Raw genomic sequence first — 10,058 nt, forward strand, 5'->3', positions numbered from 1 at the left:
CTGCACAGCCTCCCTTTGAGTGGCTGCTTGTTAAAAACACCACCCCAGAGCCAGTGGTTGCACTCTGGACAGCCTTGTGCACATCTGGTGTCTTTTAAGCTTGTGGGAAGAGTGGACAGCTTTTTTTTTTTTTTTTCTTTTATTTATTTATTAGTCACCATTGTTTAAGTTTAAAACAATCTTTGTAGAAGTGTAACAAAAAATTATAGTGCAGGAGAAAGGTAAACCAGAGAAAAGGAGAAACTGGAGGTGGGTGAGAAAAGGTAGAGGGAGAGGGAACATTCTGTGGCAGAGTGGGAATCCAGATCTTTTACCTGTGAGTACAGAAGGCTTTGCTTCCCAGAGCTCAAAGCATGAAATGGTGTTTAACATTTCCCTGTCCTTAGCCATCAGCTGGCTGTTCAAAGGATCTGAGTGTGTCTGTGTGGGGTTTGCTAATCTACATCTGCTGCAAACGGATGGAGGAGCTGGTTAACTTCTTGTGTGAAAGGTTATTCTGTAGCTGAAATTGCTTTAGGTGGCTCAGCTGTATTTTGTCAATAAAATGTGCCATCAATGGAGGAATTGGCAGTAAAGCTGCTCCTGTGAGCTTGTAAGTGGGAAGCACGTTTGAAGGGCAGCAGCAGAGTGTTTGGGAGATGTAGCTGGCAATTGTATCATCACCAAGGCTGCCTTTTTGTCTGGATTCAGAATTTCAGTGTGTTTAATTGCAGTGGCTGATATGATTTACAGCCTGGACGTGACTCCTCCATCTCCTCTGGAGGCTGTAAAGTGAACTGTGGGTGTGCACGAGTGCAGTGAAGGGCAGGGGAGAGGGCACTGCCAAAGCACTCACGGGCGTGCTGGGAATGGACCCTGTCACACCCCTGTGGGGCACAGGGGCTGCGTGGGTGCTCAGGGCGCTTGGCACTGAGTCCTTCTCATTTGGGGCACAGGGGATGGGAGTAAAGGTCCCGCCAGGCAGCGAACTCCTCACTCACTTCAGCAAGTTTAAATGTTGATTTTTATTTCCAACACGACCACATGGGCCAGGCTGTTCCTTAGTGCAGCTCCTCCTCCAGAAATCATAATTAATTAGTCTTGATAATAGTGCTGGAGACTGATGCCTTGTGCTTTTTTTCCTGATTTTAAGAGCGAGAAATGATGGTCTTGACTATAAGACAGTGTCCTTCTTGATTTTTCTGAGGCAGATTTTATGTGACCTAAGGTGAACCGATTTTTATTGAACTTTTTTGTATGAACTTTTATATTTTTAATTTTTACAATTAAATGAATTATTACATGAATTATTTAATTAATTTAATTAATCATTAGATTACTTTAATAATTAAATTGATTATTTTTATAATTTTAATAATTATTTTTATACTTTTAAACAATATTTTTCTTTTATTATTTTTATATTTTTATATCTTATTTACATCTTATTTTATATCTTTTCTATTTTTATATGAACTTTTTATTGGCCCACTTGCTGCTTGTTGTATTTCTTTGGGCTGTATTGAGTGGCACCTACAGGTTTTGCTGCACACTGGGTTAATGCAATGAAGTCTGAGCTTCTTTAGGTTTTTCAGGTGTTGTGGCAGAACAGGTGAGCTTGAACAGCATTTCAGCAGAACTTATTTGTAAAGGGCTTTGCTCAGGAGTTATTAAAGAGCACCAGGCTCTGGTGTGTGTGGAGGGAAATAGCAAAATGTGGTGTCTGGAAGCTTCCAGCTGCTGTGATCAGCTCTGGCTGGGTGTCTGCTGCAATCCATGGGGCAGCAAGGGTGCCCTGCCTGTGCTTGGAACCTGGCCCTGAAATCACACTCTATAACTAATTCTTAGCAGTGCTTAGGAAATGATGTCATTATCTGACAGCAATATGAAATCTGCTGCAGCTGGGCTGTGTGAAGCCTCTCATGAGTCAGAGCAGCACTGTGTGTGTGAGCCTGGTACAGAGAAATCCAGGGTCACCCTTGGACACCTCTGCAGAGGTTCTGTGGCCACAGGGGGGGTCTGCACTAACAAAAGTTGTCGCAGACATTTCTCCACAGAAATCCTTTCTTTCAGATTTCTGCGTCTTCGGGAGGCCAGAGGCCCCCGAAGAGAAGGTAAACAATTATTATCAGCTGCTGTGGAATGCAATAGGATTCACCTTGATTGGCTCATTTTCTATGTTTATAATTAAGGGCCAATCATCAGTTCAAGCCAGGGGACTGAGTCCTTGGCCACAACTTTGTTGTGGATTCTTTTCTATCTCTTCTTAGTTTAGCTAGCTGCTCTGCAAACCTCTCTTTATATTCTATTAGTATAGTAATAATGTATAATATCATATATTAATAAATAAGCCTTCTGATTCAAGAAACAAGATTCACCGTCTCTCTATCACCAGCAGCGACCCGCACAGGTCGCTGTAATAAAAAGTGATTTTTGGAGCTTGTTACCATTCAAGGCAAGCTGAGAAAGGAGCTGAGCTGGCACTCAGGGCACAGGGCTGGGATCCTGCTTTCCCTGGGAACACAGATGTGCCCAGGCTTTGCTGTGGCTCTGTGAATCCTCCCTGCTGGAATTCAGCGCTGGGACAGGGCTGGCTTTGATGGAAATGGGAATATTTGTCTGTGGGTGGAGAGGCTGTCCCACCTCTGGCTCTCTCTGCTCTCCCTGTGCTGAGCAGCAGCAGTTGGGCACTCTGGGGCACAAGATTTGTTGGTTTAGCCTTTTTCCAGCCTTAGCTCTTTATTGAAGAGTCCTGAGCAATGGAGACGCTCTGGGATCTGTCATCCCAGCAAGGTGGTTGTGCTCAGTTTGGCATTTTGGAGATAAAAAGACAGGATTGGGAGCAGCTGTGTTACCTCACTGCAGGGAGGGGAGCAAGGCATGGGTTTGTGAAAACTGCTGGGGGATGAAGTGTCTGCTTAATACCAGGCAACCTAAAACAAAAATGATGTGGATCCAGACCAGGGAACCGACTCAAGAAACACGGAACTGCTAAAACAAATCCTAATTATAACTTTTCACAAACCTCAGGAAATAAACAGGTTTGTTCTTTGCAGCTTATATACATATATTTTTATCATACAAGCATTTCATGATTTTTCTTGTTACAGCTGAGTGTAGGCTTAAGGAGCAGTACAATTCACATATTCAGTTTATATTCATGAAGCACCTAGCAGCCTCAGCCAGAGACCAGGGCTCTTTCAAATGAGATATTGTGCAGGTTTCTAAAGGAACAGTGAAAAGCCCTCCTACCACACTCTGCACTTTATCAGCTCCCTACAGCTTCAGACCCAGGCAGCTTCTGAGGGTTCACTGGAGGCTTAAATCAAATGTGAGGGATGTTTTGTGGGAATATCAGCTGAGAAATTAGCTTGGTGTCAGCAGTTTTGCCCAACGTGGGGTCGTTCTCAGCTCTTGCACAGAAGCAGCAGCTGGTTTGGTTCTCTGCTGGGAAGGAGAAGGAGCCCTGTGAAGGTGCAAGGGGAGCTTTGGTGGGGAGTTTACTCACTCACAGGGCAGGGTGCTTCAGAGGCACTGAGAGGGGTGGGCAGGCTCTCCCAAAATCCACGGGGTACCACAGCAGTGCTGATAAAATGGGTGCAGAAGAATTGATATGTTAGCTGTGGGTGAAGCGCTAAATATCTGCTGGGGGAGTGTGTCTGGAGAGCCAAACATTGAATTAGGCTGGATCCGGTGGGCCCCTGGACTTTAACTTCTGGATTTATGGTGTTCTGTCTCATTAGGTAAAATAAAATTGGAATTTAAAGAGAAGATCTAGAGTCCAGGGTTTTGAGCCTCCTGGGTGAAGGCCCTTGTAGCTCACAGTCAGTGAAAAATGACCCTTACAGCATCCACAGAAGGAGAATTCCTTGATATTGGGGCAATATGTTGGTTTTGATTGGTGAGTTAGTAGATGTTGCAGGCTGGGCTGCGCACAGCTCTGCTGGGCTGTGTGTCTGGGTTATTAATATTGCTGTGCCTGGCCAAGCAGGGCTGGGTGGGGACAAGGAGGGAGCACAGAGCCTTGGCTGCAGCCCCACTGCCCCTGGCCAAGGGACAAAGCACAGAAATTAACCCATGCCATGGAACTGTGCCATCCTGAGCAGTGCATTGGATGTTCTCTGTGTTTTCCTCCCCCAGAAAATCAGGTCCATGGCAGGACAGGATTCTTTGTGATCCAGAAAAGGCTTTTCCAGCCAGCTCTGCAGGCAGGGCTTGGTGCTTTTCTTTTGGCCTGAGGAAAGACTTAGAAACATGAAATTTCATACTGTGGTGCTCAGGAAATGGATTCTTTTCCTTCTACTCCTCTCTTAATTATAAACCCTGGATAAATGTGCATTTTGGTATAAATATTACTAACGTTGGCAGTAATGGAAGGTGAGCCTGGCAAATGTATCTATCAAGCCATTTCACAAGGTAATAATTTATGAACATAGCTCTATTAATTTGTTTAGTCAGATGCAGAGAAGCAATAAAAGTGATTGACTAAAAACAATTAAAACAGTAAAAGTAAATTGTTGTGTGCATTAAAACCTGCTGAGCCTGTCAGATGAAAATTGTAGGTTTAAATGTGAAAATTAAAGCTATTGATTTTCACTAGTGTGTATGTGGCTACGAAGTCCTAATTTGTTCTATTTTCCTTAGCTAAAAGTTGCTGAGACAAGAATAAAGAGAATCCTGAAACTCATTCCCAAAAAGGCACAAGCTTTCAAAAAGACATATATGATAAATATTTGTCTTGTCTTGGGAAGATGGGAATGTTTTTTGGAAGACTTATCTTAAATCTTGACACTGCAGAAGTGAATATAAATATTTACTGATAATGGTAACTTATTGTACTTCAAAGAAGGTGAGGAATGAGACAGAGGCAAGAGAGAAAATACAGCAGTGGGAGAGACCAGATTAGAGGGCTTCTTGCCTAATTTATGCGTATGACTTTATTGTCATTTTATTTTTATGCCTAACAGTAAATCTTGCATTGGGTGAACTATTATTTTTTAGTATTCAATTAAAATGGTGGCACAAAGAGAGGCTGTATCCAGACAGGTATTTAAGGATAGGGGCAGGGAATGAGGGTCCAGCCTGTGCCCAGGGCTTCAGGCACTCAGGAAGGGCTGGGCCAGGAGCCCACTGAGCCAGGGCTTCAAACAACAATTAAAGGTGTTGGATTGCCAGTCCCTAGCAATAGCTTTGGTGTTTGCTGGGTCCCCAGGGTGAGGTGAGAGATGACAATCTGACTCCATGTTCTCAGAAGGCTGATTTATTATTTTATGATATGATATATGATATGATATGATATGATATGATATGATATGATATGATATGATATGATATGATATGATATGATATGATATTATATTATAGAATGCTATACTAAATCCATACTAATTATATACTTGTGCAGTGTGTCTAGGTGTGTTTGGAGAGCCAAACATTGAATTAGTCTGGATCTGGAGGGCCCTTGGATTTCAACTTCTGGATTTATGGTGTTAGCAATATTTATATACTTAGTAATATTTGTATTAGTTATAAATATAATTAGTAATATTTATATTAGTAGTATACATATTACTATATATATACTAATATAATATATATACTAATATAATATATATATATTAGTATAGTATTACTGTATATTACTATATATATTATATATATACTATATATATTATATATATACTATAGTATTACCATATATTACTATATATATAGTAATATTATCTATATAACTATTATATAGTAATATATATAATCTATATATATTACTATATATATACTATATATATTAGTAATATATACTACATAATATAATATTACTACATTATATCATTATGTATGTATGTATGTATGTATGTATGTATCTATCTATCTATCTATCTATCTATCTATCTATCTATCTATCTATCTATCTATCTATCTATTCATCCCTCTAGTTAGGAATATTTTTATTAGTTAGTAATATTTATACCATAAAGAAAGAGGATACAAACAGAAGGCTTAACAAGAATGATAATGAAAACCTCGTGACTGACTCCTCAGAGTCCAACACAGCTGATGGTGATTGGTCATTAAGTAAAAACAATTCACATGGAACCAATCAAACAATCACCTGTTGGTAAACACTCTCCAGACCACATTCCAAAGCAGCAAACACAGGAGAAGCAATCAGATAATTTTTATTTACATTTTTCTCTCAGGCTTCTCAATTTCCCAGGAGAAGATCCTGGGCAAGGGGATTTTTCCAGAAAATATCATGGTGACAATAGGTCACTGTATTATTTCCTCTTTATATCTCACCCTTCTAGACTGTTCAATGTGTTATTTGATAGTTAGCTACTTTGATCAATGGACAGAGGTTTTTTAAGTCTTGCTTTGAGGAGTGCAAAGCAGGTTTTCCAACAGCCCTGTTTTCTCCCTCTTTTGGAAGCAGACTGAGAGTTTCTGTGACCTACAAACACTGAATCTATCTAGAGATGGGGAAAGTTTGAATTTTTCTGCGTGCTTGAGCAGCCCAGAGTTCCCAGGCAGTGCTTGTCTCAGTGGGGGATTTTTGAAATTAAGAATTCAGATACTGGGGCTGATTCATCTGAGCAGTGTGGCACACCAGGAATTCTTGTGAGCTGTTCCCCAGATGAACTCCTCTGAGCCCGTCCTTGCAGCAGGCAACACGGCGCAGCTTACAAGGAATTTGCAGCCACTGCAAAGCTCTGAAGTGTCTCTTTAAGCTTGCCAAAACATGCAGCTCTGAAATGTCTCTTTAAGCTTATAGAAACACCCATTTCTGTCAGCATGCAGCGGGCAGCACCTCAGGGACGGTGACACTGAGACGCCAGCGAGGAAGGAGTGAAATCTGCCTGGTTTTAGGCAGGTGTTTGGTGCTTTTTGGGCAGCAGCTCCATCACCCTGGTTCAGCAGGAGCTCTGGGTGGGTTCAGACAGGGACAGAGACCCACAGGGGCACCCCCAGGCAGGTGTCCCCTCCTCCAGGGTCCCCACAGGGGTGACTCCCCTCTGGGCAGGCACAGGGGAGCTGTCACTGGGGTGTCACTTCTGGGCTCTGCTTCAGCCAAGCTCAGGAGCATCTGCTGAGAGGCTTTGCTGAATCGAGTTCCAGCAAAGAAACTTGTCAGAAGCATTTTACCTCTTCCCATGCAACTGTCAGGGTGATCCTAATCCTTCCAGAAGCTTCTGTGGGAAGTGTGTTTTCCTACTGGCGACTCTCAATTCAAGGAAAGGTTTTTATATCCCAGTTGTGAGATAAGCCACACTAGTTTTTTCTACTTCAGGATTTTAGATTGATACTGTTTTCCTTGAAAAAAACAAGAAAACTTTATTTAAAACACCATTAAGCCTTTGTGTCACCTTGATGCAACAGCATGTTTATAAAGGCATTGCCTTCTGCATCTTTATCATCTCTGTCACAACCTCCGCCTCTGAAGAATTTTCAGCAGAAGCAGAGACTGTGAGGAAGAAGAAAAGCAATGACAGAAAATTAAGCTAAAGCAATTTTCTGGCAGAGCATGTTCCCTTTGTTTTAAATTCTTGGTAATAGTACAAGTGATGACTAGGAAATGCAGTGTTCAAATGCAAAGGGGAAACAAACCAGAATCCCCAGGAGCTGAGTGGGTCTCACTGCTCATCCAACAACTCACAGCTTACTCCTAAAGTAGTTTTACCTCATTTTCCATTAAATAATGGAATGCACTGCTCAGGCAGTGAGCCTGCTAGACAATGAGGATAAATGTGTGGCCACAGATGGACAATAGCTTTCCCCAGTATGCTAAAACAACAAAGTGAGATACTTAAATTTTATGGCCTTACATATGTAGTCGTTGTCCTGACTGTGCATTTTCATATAAATAATAATTTATTCACACCAATTTTATTTTCACCAGCCCTAAAATTCAATGTGTTTTATGCTTAGCATTATCACAGGAGGAAACTATTCCCCTGAGGGCAGGAACTTAGTGAATTTTCACATAAGCACCACAGCAGCATTTCCTTCCTCGTGGAGACTGCAGCATTCAGCAATTCCAGCCCTCCTGGGAGCTGCTGTGTGGCACCTTTATAGCAAATAATTGGAGTGGTTATGCTCCTGTGTGCTGCTGCTGGCAATGCCACCCTGAGCCTCTGAGGCAAAGCAGGTGGGATTCTGAACTCTGGTTTAAGAATAAGAGTGCTCCTTTTCCTATTTATAAGGATGTGACTTGGCCAGGATGGATATATTGAGGTGAAGGTTAGTTTAAAAAAGCAAATAGCTCTCACCTGGCTGCTGGAAAAGGGAGAAGGGACTTGATGGGGGAGCTCCTGTTTCAGTTTGTGAGAAACAGGTCAGTGCCCCAGCCCAGGGTGGAGAAAGATGAATGTGAATTTCTGAGCATGAATGTGAACTTCTGAGGCCCTTCCAAAGGGGAATGTCCCCGCTGGGGAATGGAGTGGGCAGGAGTAACACTGATTTTTCCCTGAATGGCTTGCTGGAGGCTGGACAAGATGCATCTCCTGTGGGATATTAGGATTATTTTGACTCTTCTCCACAGGAACTATGGGCTGCTCTTTGGAAAGCAGCAATTCAGAGTGAATACAAATTGCTGCACTGGCTGTGCCTCCACATCTTTGGTAACACTGATTCTGACATGAATTCAGTTTGGCAATGAAAGCTTGGCTCACCTGAGGAGATGATGATGTTGTGAGGGACCAAATTTTGTGATTCTAAGAGCTGCAGAAATTCTTGTCTGGAATTGTGACTCCTGCTAGTATTGAAGCTGAGGTGCAGTTAGAGGTGCTCACAGCCCTGAGTCATTTTCCTATCCAGAAAATTTCTTAATTGGAAGCTTAGTTCTCAGTGTGTACCCCCTCCTTCCAGATTTAGCCTTTATATTGTGGTGAGATGAACACAAACTTTTTGTAGAAATTACTTTATTCCTAAGGCTCTTAATGCACGACAATGGTTTAAAATGTCAAGTTGAAATACCACTTACTAATTGTATTTTCAGTCAGGATTGAATAACCTGTTACTTTAGGTATTACAGAAACTCAGCTTTAGTTCTTTTCCCCCCATGTATTGATAATACAAAATTCAACCTTGTTACAGAACATTACTACATAACTTTCCCAGCAGTTTTAAATGCAAACTGTATTTAATATATATGCAAATGACCTTTTTCATGGAACTAAAATTTCCCATAAATTGATAATTAGCAATTCAGCTTCTGCTGTGTAACGTGCATTATGACATTAAAGTGCTAAACAGATCTGATTTTTAAAAAATTCAACGTGAACTATGACTTTTGGCAGCACATTATAAAGCAGTGCAATGAAGAAATAGTAAGTCCTAAATGTATAGGCCTAGTCATCCTAAAAAAGTTTTTTAATGATCATTAGAGTGGGTCCTAAAAGTGAAGTTTTGTTTTTGATCACCCCTCAAGTTTTCTGGTTAGTCTTTAAAATCTGTTGGGATATATGGAGGGTTTTTATATGTGATTACCCATAATTTGCTAACATGAATGCAAAATCTAACATGAAGTGGCAGACTGCCATTTTTATTTGTGTCAGGGTGCCCTGTGGCACTGCATTCCTTGGGCTGCAGGTGGGGACAACAAAGGGCATTAAAAAGCAGCCAAGGTAAAATCTGCTCAGGGGCTGTTGGCTCCTCCACCACCTCCCAGACTTTGCCCTGCTCAGGTGGAACCTGGGTTTCCTGTGGCCCTGAGGGCTTGGGAGGTGTTTGTAGGGTCCAAGCCCATCCCTGGTAGGGCAGAGCCCTGCCCAGCAGCCCCTGCTGGCTCAGTCACTGCTCCCTCCACTGCTGCATTGACTTTTCCCAAAAAAAGCATCTGGCTTTCCAAGCATTGCTCCCTCATATCAAAGAGAAGAATAAACCAGGAATTTATTTGTGGAACTGCCTTTCCCAGCTCCTCTTTGTCCCTCTGCCTTCTGCGCAAACCCAGCGTGAGCTGCTCCTCAGCTGGGATATAAATCATGAGAAATGCAAAGCTGAGCTCTGTGTTATGCATCATTGTCTCTGGGACCTCTTTTTTTGGTCATCTTGACGCTCTCCGGAGAGGTTTTCTGCACATC

Source organism: Ammospiza caudacuta, chromosome 12 (genome assembly GCF_027887145.1).
Source record: "Ammospiza caudacuta isolate bAmmCau1 chromosome 12, bAmmCau1.pri, whole genome shotgun sequence".
Lineage (NCBI taxonomy): Eukaryota > Metazoa > Chordata > Aves > Passeriformes > Passerellidae > Ammospiza > Ammospiza caudacuta.